Source organism: Dipodomys merriami, unplaced genomic scaffold (genome assembly GCF_024711535.1).
Source record: "Dipodomys merriami isolate MVZ:Mamm:240054 unplaced genomic scaffold, mDipMer1.0.p SCAF_124, whole genome shotgun sequence".
Classification (NCBI taxonomy): domain Eukaryota; kingdom Metazoa; phylum Chordata; class Mammalia; order Rodentia; family Heteromyidae; genus Dipodomys; species Dipodomys merriami.
Genome location: NW_027202538.1, coordinates 2039363 through 2052873, shown reverse-complemented (window position 1 = coordinate 2052873; position 13511 = coordinate 2039363).

Genomic DNA, 13511 nt, shown 5'->3' with positions numbered 1-13511 from the left:
TCATGACTGAGCCAAAACAGAACAAAACCATTGTCTGCTGTAGACAACTCACTAGTCTTCAGTTATACATAATTTTTTCCCTGCCATGGAGACATATCTGATCTCAAAATTCTTGTCTACATAATCATCTCAGTGTGTAGCTCTTACAAGGACCCAATGAAAGATTGCATTTTGAGAAGGACACAGCACATGGCACTCTTCGCATGACTCAGCACACAGCATCCTGTGAAAGACTCAGAACACAGCACCCAATGCAGGACTCAGCACACTGCACCCTGTGAAAGACTCTGCACATAGCTCCCTGTGCAAGACTCATCACAGAACACCCTTTGAAGGACTCAGCACATAGCTCTATTCCACAAGCTGTCATTAGAATTAGGGAAATTTTAGAAATATACTGTGACATCATGAACATTGTGACATCACATGGCTAGATGTAATGACTGTTGTGTCACATTTTCACATCACAAATCTGTTCTGACTTCATCACATTTGTGCCAACAAATGCCTTTGGAATCCTCACAATCCCATTCTAAACTTATATACTCATTGTGAGTTAATGACAATTGAGGTCTGGAATGCCATTGTCACATCAGCAATCTACTGCAACATCACAAAGGTATTTTGAACTCATCACTATTATGACATCACCAACTAATTGTCACATAATACTCTTATGACATAATTTGACATCATATTGCAATTGTGATATTACTGTACCATCATGCTTTCACAAATCTATTATGCCCTAATCACATCTTAGAAAATTCATGGCCTTTGGGATATCAAGCTATTTCTATGAACGTGTATCATTGTGAACTTGTAGCAATTGAAATTTGAAATAAGATGTGATATTACAAATAACCTATTTTTATATCATTAACATTTTGAAAACTGAAACCTGTTAGGAATGTTAGCACTTTTGACAAAAAAACATGGCCTCTGTGTTATCACAGTTCATTTGTGTATGTCATCATGATTTCATTCTCATATCCTCACTATAAACTAATGGCAATTAAGATCTGACATGCCATTTTGACATTACAAACACTTTGTGACATCATCATCAATGTGACATCAGACTGTCGTTATGACACGATCAGCTCATGGTGACATCACCAAGCTACAGTGACACCATAGCATTATGACATCACATTGCCATTTTGCTGTAATAGACACACTGTGAATGTATATTCTGTGATTTGATAATATTTAAAATGTGGCATATCAGTTGATATCAGAAACACATTGTGACCTCATAACCATTGTAGCATTATAAACCCTGTGTGATATCATAACCAGTGTGATGTCACATTGTTATTATGACATCTTTAGCTTATTGTGACATCACAAAATGACAATGACATTATGGCATTTGCCTTTATGTCATTGTGACATCATAGTTACATTATGAATGCCTAATCTGTGATTTCATTGTATTTGAAATTTGGCATATGGTTGATATCAGAAACTCATTGTGATGTCATAACCATTGTCACATTAAAATCCCTTTGTGACATCAATTTGGCAAAGTGCCATCACAATGGCTATGTGATGCTACTATGGCACCGTCATATCACAATGGTCATGAACTCACAATGGGTTTCTGATATCAACCAACATGCCACATTAGAAATAGAATCAAATAACATAATAGGCAAACACAACGTGTATATGACATCAGAATGACAATGCGATGTTACGATGCTATAATGTCATTGTAGTTTCACATGTCAAAATGGGCTGATGGTGTCATAATGGCAACATGATGTCACAATTATGATAATGTCAGAAAAGATTTGTTATGTTTCAATGGTATGTATGATGTCAGTTGTCATTAGTTCCCCATGAGGATATGGATACAAAAAAAGTGCTGTGATGTCACAGAGGTCACGTGTGTTTTCAAATGTGGTAAGAGGTCATAATAGGTTTGTGATGGTACAATGTGATTCATAATGTCACAATGGAAATTAGATGTCACAATGGAAATGAGATGATTTATTGTGTTTTTGATGTCACAGTGGTGATGAGGTCACAATGGTTTTGTGATATCAGTGTATTTGTAATATCAGAATGATATATCCAATTTCAATTACTCATAATTCAATGTGAGAATACCAGGTGATAGAAGAAGCTTCATAGTATGAGGTCATAGCATTTGAAAACCCAATAGGACAGTGATTTCACAATGACAATGTGATGTCTCAACATCATGTTATAATAATGTTTTGAGGTCACAATTGGTGACGCCATAATGATGAGGGGTCACAATAGATTTGAAATGTCCCAAGGGGTTGGTGATGTCACAATGGCATGTAGGATCTCAATTGTCATTAATGCACCATGAGTATATGAGTTTGGGAAGGGATTCTGATGTGACCAAAGTATATGTAGTCACAAAGGTGAAGAACTAACAGGTCTGAGATGTCCAAAGTGACACAATGGTTATGATGTCCAGTGGTGTGATATCATGATGTTACACTGGATTTTAGATATCTCATGTCATATCTGAAATATGAGGTCGAACACAGATTTTCAACTCACAAAGGTCCTAAGATATCACAATGGCATGTCACAAAAATTATGAGGACAGGAGAGGTATTTGATGTCACAGTGGGTTAATGATATAACAAAGGCAATACGCTGTGACAAAGAGATTTGATGTCACAAAGGTTATGAGTTCACAATGGTTTCCTGATATCAACTCACATGGCACATTTGAAATTGAATGAAATCAAAGAATAAGCATTCAGAATGGGTCTATGACATCAAAATGACAATATGATGTAAAGGCAGCAATGTTAGATAGGATATGTACTCATTACCTTGCTCATGTAACTGCAATCCCTCTGTACACTATACTTACAATAAATAATACACAGAAGAAAAAAAAAGAAAAAATGGTATGGTGCATTGGGGTTTAGTGATGTCACAATGAGATGATAATGTCATGATGACAATGTGATTTCACAGTCATAATTATTGCTCAAAGTATTTGTGATGATACAATGCTATGTGTGATCACAATTTTCATTAGTTTACTATGAGGATATGGGTACACAAAGGGTCTGTGATGCCACAGAGGTCATGTGTTTAATAAAGGTGCTAAGAGTTCACAATAGCTTTGTGATGTCACAATGTGATTGTGAAGGCACAGCAGCAATGTGATGTCACAATGGGTTTGTGTTGTCACAGTGGTGATGAGGCCAAATGAGTTTGTGATGTCACTATGAGTTTGTAATATCACAATGACATGTGTAATTTCAATTTCTACTAGTTCACAATGAGGATAAAATTTCGAAGAAAGAAATTTAAGCTCAAAAGACCTTGAGTTTTTTTTTTTATCATAACTCGTGTTATATGTGAAAGATTAAAAATTAGAATTACATTTTACAATTGCTAACTGCTGATTTGTTTTTGTAAACTTGCTCGCCCTAGCACTAAACCCCCTCCCTTCTGGAAATAAGGAATTGAGTAAAAAGTCTCGGAGCCCAGATGCCGGGCCCTGCGACAAGGTTTGTGGTCATAGATAAAGAACAAACAGGTATGTTTTTCCAGTTCCTGTTTGAAAATTCCCTAAGTGGCTAGATGGGACCCAAGATAGGGACCCAAGATAAGGACCCAAGATAGGGACCCAAGATAAGGACCACCTGGCAAGTCCAGCAAACTAGGCCAAATGTTAATCAATCACAAGCCTGTAACTCTGTAAACTCCCTAACCCTTATCTCCCAGAGTGACTACCTCCTTTTGATCACCTGCACCAATTGTTTTATTACAAAGAGTGTTATAAACTTCCCCGTGTAGTAAAAAATGATTCCTGGAGTGTATAGTGACCTCTAAACGGGCCAATCCCCAGACGCCTTGTGTTATGTGTCAATCTTAGGGTTTCTGCCTTTAAAAATGCCTGTAACCACTGCTCGGGGCTCTCTGACTGACCGGGGCAGAGAGTCCATTTGCGCAAACACCGAATAAATTCCTCTTGCTTATTGCATCTGCTGGTTTGGAGTCTTGGTTTCTGGGGCGCACTCTCGTAGACGAAAGTACCCTGCGGGGGCTGGGGTCTTTCATATGCTGCCATTAGGATATTTTAGGCCTTCAGTAAGCTTATAATGTTTTCAAACTCATAATAATTCAGGTATGACATATGATATTCGAAATTGACTCTGACATCATGAACATTGTGACATCACATTGATAGATATCAAGACCACCATGGTATCACATTGTGAACTCACAAATCTGTTAGGACTTCATCACATTTGTGCAAATACATGACTTTGGAGACAATACAGTCCCTTTGTGAACTCATAACTTCATTGTGAATTTATGACATTCAAGATCCGGCATGGCATGATGACATTTCCAACCAATTGTGACAACACAAACCTATTATAGTAGAAACACATTGTGTTCTAATAGCCATTGTGGTAGTACAATCCCTTTGTGATCCCACATTTCCATTGTGATATCACTAACCCACTGTGAAATTCCAATCCTCTCATACCGAATCCAGGAAAGAAATGTGATACCTGAATTGTGTGACATCTAGATCATGGTGACATCACACTGAGAGATGCTATGAGTATTTTGTCACATTCTGACAACACACACCTGTTAGGACTGCATCACTTTTGAGACAACGCATGCCTTTGGAGACATCACAGACCCTTTGTGAGCTCATATATTCATTGAGAGTTAATGACAATTGAGATCACATGTGTCATTTTGATATCACCAACCTATTGTGACCTCACACACCTCTTGTAAATTCATCACCAGTGTGGCCTCAGCAATTGTGTATCAAAATATTATTAAGTCATCATATTGCAACATCCATTACCATTGTGATACCACTGTTCCATTGTTTTTTCAAAAATCTAATATGTCTTCATAGCATTTTAGAAAATTCATGGCCTTTTATATTTCAGTCTTCTTCTGTTAACTCATATACTCATTGTGAAATAGTAGCAACTGAAATTGGACATGTAATTATGAGATGTGACTTCACAAAACTATTTGATTTTATCACCAATGTGACATCACAAACCCATTGTGAGCTTTCATTGCCATTTGACATCACTATCACATTGTGACATCCCAAACCTATTAGGACCTCTTAGCACCTTTGAAAAAAACACATGGCCTTTGTGACATCACAATCGCTTTGTGTAACTATACCCTCATTATGAACTGACAATTGATATCAGACATGCCATTGTAACATAACGAACCCTTTGTGACATCACCAATGTGATATAACATTCTCATTATGACAGCATCAACTACTTTTGACATCACAAAACTACAGTGACAAGATAGCATTATGAGAACACATTTTCATTGTGATGTTATAGACAGATTGTGAATGTCTGTTTTTAATCTTTTGTGTGTGTGTGTGGGGGTCGTGGAGCTTGAAATCTGAGCTTGGGTGCTCTCCCTGCTCTTCAGCTCTAGGCAAGCACTCTATCGCTTGAGCCACAGCTCCACTTCTGGTTTTCTAGTGTTTTTTATTGGATAGAAGTCTCATGGACTTCCCTGCCTGAGCTTGCTTTGAACTGTTATCCTCAGATCACAGCCTCCTGAGTAGCTAGGATTACAGGTGTGAGCCACCGGCGCCCAACTTTTTCATTGTATTTCAAATTTGACATGTGTGTTGATATCAGAAACATAATGTGACCTAATAACCATTGTAGCATCATAAATCGGCAGTGACATCAAATTGTTATTATGACACCATCAGCTCATTGTGACATCATCAAATGATAATGGCATCATAGCATTATAAATCAGAGTGACATTGTTACATCATAGACCTAACAGTGTGAAGGCCTATTCTAGGAATTCATTCTATTTCTGAAACCCATTTTGACCATATAACTATTCTGATATCACAATCCTTTGTGACATCACATTGCCATTGTGATATCATTAACCTGCTGTGACATCACAAACCAGTCCTGTCCTTATAAGTTTTGTGACATGTTGCCATTGTCATATATTAGGCCCTTTGTGAGCTTATAATCTGTTTTCAATCTATTTCTGGTATGACATGTGATATCAGAAATCCCCTGTGACATCACACTGCCAGAGGTCATGACCATTGTGTCACATTGTGATATCACAAAACTGTTAGAATGGCATCACATTTGTGACAACACATGCTTTTGGGGACAATACAGTTCCTTTTTGAACTCATATATTCATTGCCAATTAATGACAATTGAGATCTTCCATGCCAGTCTGACATCATGAACCCATTGTGACATCACAAACTTATTGTAACTTCATCCCAAGAATGGCATCAACAACTAATTGTGGTCATAAAGCATTATTTTGACATGACATTTTGGTATTGCCATTGTGATATCACTGTCCCATTGTGTTGACATTGTGGTATTGCCATTGTGATATCACTGTCCCATTGTGTTTTTACAAACCTATTATGGCCACATCACATCTTAGAAAATTCATGGCCTTTGAGACTTCAAGCTCTTTCTGTGAACTCGTGTACTTATGACCTCTGAGGCAAGGAGAAAAACCATCGAGTCACATTTAATATAATAAACCAATTTACACTAGAAAGGGGACTGTGATTACCTTATCCTGGACTGGATAACCAGGTCCAAGAGCAGCCTTGACCACCAAACCTCAGACCTCCAATGGGCATCCTTTCTTAATTGGTCTGCAAACCAACATCCAAAAAATTATCATCTCCAAAGCTCCAAACTTCAATGGGCAAGGCTTTTTACTTTTCCATTCCTCCCTCCTTCGCCACAGACCTGTCCTTCCTTCCTGGTCTTTCCCTTTTTCCCTTCCACCACTTCCTTCTTCTCTTCAGGCCACTCCACTCTCCACAGGCCTGCCCTACTCTGCCCCAGTGACCAATTGCCAAACTTCTGCTTTCCTTCAACTTCCTCTCTTCTCAGGTTTTTGCCTTCCTGCTGTCCTACCACTTTCTTCCATCCGAGTAGCTACCATTTTTATCTCCCCTTCTAGTGCTCTGAAAATGCAACCTGTATATAGATTGTAACCCTCCTCACTCCAACGGGACTCCTGCCTAACAGTTTTCAACCATCACTTCCCAAACTGCCCAATGCTCAATCACTTCTTGACAGCTCACCATGTGAGGTTTGACATCTCCACCCTTGGCAGCATTCTCCACACTCTCCAGTGGACCAGGCCAAGAATTTAAAATGATTATCAGCTCCCACAGATAATTCTGGCCCCACTGGTTATTACAGTATCCTGATAGTGAATTAGAAGAAATTGAAATTGTATATGTCACTGATATATTACAAACTTGATGAGACATATCCCATTGTGACCTCATCACTGCAGTGACATTACAAACTTATTGTGATATCACATTACCATTTTGCCAAAATGATCACATTGTGATATCCCAAACTTATTATGATCTTAAAAGCTTTGAAAAAAGCATGGCCTTTGTGACACCACTGGCCTTTGTGTACCCATATCATTTTGAGCTGACAATTGAGATCAGACATGCCATTTTAACATCTCAAAACCTTTGTGACATCATCACCAGTGTAACATCACATTGTCATTATGACAACATCAGCCCATCGTGACATCATAAAACAACAATGAAATCATGGCATTATGACATCACAATGTCACTGTGATGTCACAGATACATTGGAATGCCTATTCTGTGATTTCATTCTATATCAAATATGGCAGGTGAGTTGATATCAGACATACATTGTGACCACATAACCATTAGGACATCACAATACCTTGATGACAACATATTGGCATTATGATATCACTAACCGACTATGACATCACAAAACTGTCATATCCTCATAAATTTTTTGAGTTCATAAATTGTTTCCTTTGTTTTTTGTTTAGTTTTGTTTTGTTTTTTGGTACGGTCGTGGGGCCTGAACTCTGGGCCTAGGCGCTGTCTCTCAGCTCTTCAGCTCAAAGCTAGCACTCTACCACTTGAGCCACAGCACCACTTCCGGCTTTTTTTTCTGCTTATGTGGTGCTGAGGAATCGAACCCAGGGCCCCATGCATGCAAGGCAAGCTCTCTACCACTGAGCCAACTTCCCAGCCTTCATAAATTGTTTAACTCATAATACATAAGGTATGACATTTGATATCAGAAATCCACTGTGACATCATGACCACTGTGACATCACACTGCCAGATGTCATGACCACTGAGTCACATTGTGACATCATAAACATGTTACGACTCATTAGACTTGTGCCAATATATTCCTTTGGAGAAATCATTAACCCTTGTGAACTTATATATTCATTGTCAATTAGAGATCTGGCATGAGACTGTGACATCACCATCCCATTGTGAAATCACAAACCTATGTGACGTCCTCACCTGTATGGCATCACCAACTACTTGTGACTTCAAAAAAAAATACTATCTCATGTAATGGTAACATCACATTTTCAATGGGATTTTCACCATTGCCTTTTCAGCAATCTATTATTTCCTTGTATTTTACAAAATTCATGGCCTTTCTGACTTCTAGCTCCTTATGTGAACTCGTATATTCATTGTGATCTAGTAGAATGAAATTGGACATGTAATGGTGATATTACAAATTCACTGTGACATCACTATCCATGTCATATCCATGTGATATCACCACAGTGATATCACAAACCCATTGTGACATCACATTACCACAGTGATATCATGATCACCTCGTGACATCCTAAACCTTTTGTGACCTCTTAGCACCTTTGAAAAAGCACATGGTGTTTGTGACATCACACGCCCTTTGGGTAACCATGTCTTCATTGTGAACAAAGGACAACTGACATCAGGCATGCCATTGTACCATTACAAATGCTTTGTGACATCATCTCGAGTGAGATCACATTGTTATGATACCAACAGCCCATTGTGACATCTCAAAATGACAATGACATCATAGCATTATGACATCACATTTTCATTGTGAGGTCATAGAGACAATGTGATTGCCTATTCTGTGATTTCATTCTATCTCAAATGTGGCATATAGGTTGATTTCAGAAACCTATTGTGACCACATCACCATTGTGACGTTACAATCCCTTTGTGAACTCATATTGACATTGTGATATTATTAATGCAATGTAACATCACAAACCTGTCTTCTCTTTATAAATTTTTAAAAAGCAACTACCTTGACCTGGGCTGGATGCCCAGAGCTAAATTCAGTCTCAACAATGAACCCTCAGACCTCCAAAGAGCAGTTCAGCCATTTCTTAACTGGTCTGCAAACAACCAACCCCAAAAATAATGATCTCCACAGCTCCACACTTCTAAGGACAAGGCTTTTTCCTTTCTCTTCATTCTCCTTCTCTACAGATCTGTCCTACCTTTCAGGTCTTTTCATTTTTTCCTTCCACTATTCCATTCTTCTCTTCAGCTACTCTGCTCTTGACAGGCCTGCCCTGCCTTGTCCAGGTGGCCAGTTGCCGTCCTTCACCACCTGCTCTCCCTCAATTTCCTCTCCTTCCAGTTCTTTACCCTCCTACAGTCTAATCACTTCATTCTTTCCAGGACTTTTCCCTTTTTCTCTCCCCTTTGTTGCTCTGAACATGCAGCCTATATATATAGGCTGTGCTCTTCCCCCACTGGAATATATTTCCTGCATAATCATTTTCAATCAGAACTTCCCAAATGTCCATGCCCAATCACTTCTTGGCAGCTTACCATGTGCGGCTTGACATCCTATCTCCTTCAGCAGCATGTCCTTCCCCCTGCAGTTGTATGCACTTCCCTCTCTGGTGGTCCAGACCAGGAGGCTATGATGACTATCTGTTCCTTGTGGATTATAGGGGCATTGCTGGTTATTACAGTGTCCTCATGGTGAACTAGGAGCAATTGAAATTGGACAAATAATTGTGATATTACAAACTCATGACATAACTAACCCATTATGACCTCATTACCACTGTGACATCACAAAGCCATTGTGAAATCACATTGCTGTTTGACACTAGGATCACATCGTGACATCCCAAATCTATTATGACCTCTTATAACCATTGAAAAAATACATAGCTTTGTGACATCACAGTCCCTTTGTGTACCCAAATCCCCACTGTGAAATATTAACAATTGAGAATCATACATGACTAACATCAAAAACAGTTTGTGAAATTATCACAATTGTGACATCACATTGAAGTTGTGACATCATCTGCTCATTGTGAAATCACAAAACTAAAATGATATGATAGAATTAGAACTTCACATTGTCATTGTGACATCATAGACACAGTATGAATGCCTTTTCTGATTTCATTCTATTTCAAATGTGGCCTGTAGGTTGATATCATAAACAAATCGTGAACTCATAACCATTGTGACAGCACAATCCCATTGTACATCACGTTGCCATTGTGATATCACTAACCCACCGTGACATCACAAACCTATCCTGTCATCATAACTTTTGTGACATGTACCTTAGGCCTTTTTTGTCCTCATAATCTGTTGTTGACCTCGTTATATTTCACATATGATATTTGATATGACAAATTCCCAGTGACATCATGACCGTGGTGACATCACACTGCCAGATGTCATAACCATTTTGCCAAATTTTGACATCACAAAACTTTTAGGATTTCAATATATTTGTGACAACACATACTTTTGGAGAAGCCGCAGTACCTTTGTGAACTCATATACTCATTGTAAGTTAAAGACGATTGAGAACCATCATGTCATTGTGACATGCCCAACATATTGTGACATCACCAATCTTGTGACTTCATCACCAATGTGGCATCATCAACTAATTGTGACACCAAAAGAATATTTTCACATGATGTAGTGAGTTGATATTGTCATGGTGATATCACTGTCCCATTGTCTATTCACAAACCTAATATGACCTCATAACTTTTTAAAAAATTCATGTCCATTAAGAATTCAAACTCCTTCTGTGAACTTTATGCACATAGTGAAATACTAGCAATTGAAATTGGACATGTGTTTGAGATATTACAAAATCATCATGACATCAAAAACCCACGATGACCTCATCACAACTGTGTATCATAAAGGATCATGACCCATAAGTAACTTTGAAAACACACATGGCATTTGTGACATCACAGACCATATGTGTACCCCTATCCTCATTGTGAACACATGACAATTGAATTCATATATGCCATTGTAACATCACAAATCCTTTGTGACCCCATCACCACATATTCATTATGACATCATTATTTCCTTGCAACATCACCAATTTACAATGACCTCATAGCATTATGACATTATATTGTCATTGTGATGTTATAGACACATTGTAAATGCCTATTCTCTTATTTCATTCTATTTCAAATGTGGCATGTGGGTTGATATCAGAAAATCATTGTGATCTCATAAATATATAGCATCATAATCACTTTGTGACATCACAGTGCCATGGTGATATCACTAATACACCATGGCATCACAAACCTGCCCTGAACTCATAAGTCTTGAGATGTGCTGCAATTGTGATGTCTTAGGCCCTTTATAAGCTTGTAATCTGCTTTAAACCTTATAATATTTCAGTTATGATATGTGACATCAGAAATCCACTGTGACATCATGATCATTATGACATCATACTGACAGACATCATGAACATTGTGTCACTCTGTGACATCACAAGCCTCTTAGGACTTCATCACATTTGTGACAACACCTGCCTTTGGAGATACCACAGTCTGTTTGTGAATTCTTATTCTCTGTGATTTCATGACAAATGGGATCCTTTATACCATTTGGATATCACCAATAAAGTATGACATCATAGACCTATGATTACCCCTTATCTGTATGGCATCAGCAACTAACTGTGACATCAAAACTTTTTGTGAAGTCACAATATGACACGATGATCATGACATCTGTGTGTGATATCACAATGGTCATGATTCACAGTGGATTTCTGGTATCTCATGTCATAAATGAAATATGAGGTTGAAAACAAATTATGAGGGCAAAAAGGATTAAGATATCACAGTGTCAGCATGTCACAAAAGTTATGAGGACAGGAGAGTTTTGTGATGTCACTTTGTGATAGTGATAGCACAATGGCACTGTGATATCACAAAGTGTTTATGATGTCAAAATGGTTATGTAGGCACAAAAGTGCGTTTCTCATATCAACTGTCATACCACATTTGAAATACAATGAAATCACAGAATAGGCATTCACAATGTGTCTATGATGTTACAAAGAGAATTGTTGTCGTAGTGTAATATGTCATTCAGTTTGGTGATGTCACAATGAGCTGATGTTTCCATAATGAAAAAGTGATGTCACACTGTTGAGGATGTCACAAACACTTTTTGATGTTATAGTGGCATGTCTGATCTCAATTGTCATTACTTAACAAAAAGGATATGGATACACAAAGGGACTGTGATGTTGAAAAGGGCATGTGATTTCAAAGGAGCTAAGAGGTCATAATAGATTTGAGATGTCACAATGGAATCATGATGTAACAATGACAATGTTGTCACAATGGCTTTGTGATGTTGTGGTGGTGATGATGTCAAAATGGGTTTGTGATGTCACAATGAGTTTGTAATATCACAATCGAATTTCCAATTTCAATTGCTACCAGTTCACAAGGAAGATACTGTAATAATCAGCAGGGTCCCAATAATATATAGGGTCCGATAATCAGCGTGGCCCCATCTCCTGGCAAGCTGGAGAGGACAAAGTATGCCACCAAAGAAGGTGGTGCATTCTGTGGGAGAGGCTGGTGTATTAATCTCCACGTGTTGAGCTGTTAAGAAGTGATTGGGCTGTGGGCAGTTTGGGATGTCACAGTTGAAAACTGTTAGGCAGTTGGAGTAGAGAAGGGCTACAGACTTTATATAGGCTGCTTGTTCAGAAGGGGAGAGAAAAAGGGAAAAGTCCTGGAAGGAAAAAAGTGGTATGATAGCAGAAGGGGAAAGACCTGGGAGGAGAGGATGTTGAGGGAGAGCAGGAGGTGAAGGATGTCAACTGATGACCCAGGTAAAGCAATTCAGGCCTGTGGAGATTGGAGAGGCCTTAAGAGAAGAAGGAACTGGTAGAAGAGAAAAAGGGAAAGACCTCGAAGGAAGTATAGGACTGTGAAGGAGAGACAAAGTGAAGGGGAAAAAAGGCTTGCCCTTTGATGTTTGGAGCTTTTGATATCATAATTTTGGGGTTTGATGGTTTGGAGAACATTTATTATATTAACTGTGTCTCGATGAATTCTCTTGAACTATAGAGGTCCTAATTTTTGGAGACTCCATTGACATAATTCATTTGGATTGCATCAGGCCTTGGCCCCAGAGAAAAATCCCCATAGGAGAGAGTGTCAGCACTCAGGGTTGAGAGTCCACCTCGAGTGTTTGTCTCCAGAGGACCAACATGGACAAAAGTCATTTAGGTACCTCTAAGGATACGTCTGGGCAAGCTTGCCAACCTGTTTTGAAGACCCCCTCTAGAGGTCAAGTGTCGCTTCCTTGGGAAGCCATCGGG